Source organism: Chinchilla lanigera, unplaced genomic scaffold (assembly GCF_000276665.1).
Source record: "Chinchilla lanigera isolate Chin_1 unplaced genomic scaffold, ChiLan1.0 scaffold00083, whole genome shotgun sequence".
In the NCBI taxonomy this organism is placed as follows: Eukaryota; Metazoa; Chordata; class Mammalia; order Rodentia; family Chinchillidae; genus Chinchilla; species Chinchilla lanigera.
The window spans coordinates 9,142,905-9,144,533 of record NW_004955484.1 but is presented as its reverse complement, the minus strand read 5'-3'; positions in this window follow the sequence as shown (position 1 = coordinate 9,144,533).

Below are 1,629 nucleotides of genomic sequence, written 5' to 3'. Positions count from 1 at the left end.
CCCAGAGCCAGCTGCAAGATAAGTGCAACTTAGTCAGACAGTGGTGTTTTGCTTTCTTTCAAGTCCCAAGAGTTATTGCCTCAAGGACACCTCTGCCCAGTCTCAGACAGTGATTGATTCTTCACCCATGTTATACGATAGCAATGTTATTAGTTCCTGTAAGAGTAAATTCTACCTAGCAATTAATGACAAAGACATGTGTAAGCAACTATAAAATGTTACCTGCCTTTTTGTACTTCCTTCTGGAAACCTATGTAAGGGATCAGTAACCTAAAAACAGAGCTGATGATTTGAACCTCAGTGTTCCCCAGCCCGCTTGCTTAATAAAGCTGCCTTCCAAAGTTCCTCTGGTGGTGTTGTCTTCTGTTTGGATCTGGTCCTGAATTCCGAAGCACTAGCACTTTGGAAGATTAAAGCAGAAAGATCAGGAATTTGAACCCAGCCTGGGCAACTTAGTGATTTAGTGAAACAATGTCTCAAAATAAAAAATAACAAGGGGCTGGGGATTTAGCTCAGCGGCAGAAGCGCCTGCCTGGCATGTGCAAGGTCGTGAGTTCGGTTCCCGGTACCGGAGAAAAACCAAAAAATAAAAAATAAAAAAATAAAAAAATAAAAAATAAAAAATAACAAAGGGCTGGGAATGTAGCTTAATATGAAGGCCCGGAGTTCAATCCCCAATACTGCACACACACATACACACACACACACACACACACAAATTTTGTTTTTTTTTTTTGAAGTCTTGGGGGTCAAAACCAGGGCCTCATTCACGCTAAGCAAGCACTCTACCACTGAAATACATTCCCTTGTTTTGTTGGGTGTTTTGTTTTGTTTTGTTATGTTTTGTTTTGAGATGGAAATCTCACTATGTTTGGTTCCTAGGTTGGTCCAAAACACCTGGGCTCAAGCAATTCTCTCACTTTAGTTTTCCAGGTAGCTGGCATTACAGGCATGTACCACAATTCCTGGCTAATAAAAATGTGTTTTAACAGGCAAAAATAAGCTGGAGATAGTGGTGCCATTACAGATACCTGTAATCCCAGTGCCCAGGAGCCTGTAGCAGGAGGACCACCTTGAGTTTAAGGTCAGCCTGGGCTACATAGTGAGTTCAAAGATAGCCTGAACTATATAATAAGACCCTGATTTTATTTTTTTATTTGTATTACTATTTTTTATTTTTTTGTCTTTTTGAGACAGGGTCTCACTATGCAGTTCAGGCTGCCCTTGAGCTCACTTTGTAGCCCAGGTTGGCCTCGAACTCGCAATGATCCTCCTGCCCCAGACTCCCAAGTGCTGGGATTACAGGAAGACCCTGATTTAAAAAAAAAAATAGTAAGTTGGGTGTGACAGTGCACACCTGTAAACCCAGCACTCTGGAAGGCTGAGGCAGGACGATGGCAAATTTAAACACAGCCTGGATAACTTAATGACTTATTGAAACCCTGTCTCAAAAAATTAAGAAGGGAGTCGGGATGGGGATTTAGCTCATTGTAAAGTTTCTAAGTTTAAACTCATTACAAATAAATAAGTAAAAGGGGCTGGGGATTTAGCTCAGCGGCACAGCACCTGCCTGGCAAGCACAAGGTCATGAGTTCGACTCCTGGTACCGGAAAAATAAATAGATAAATA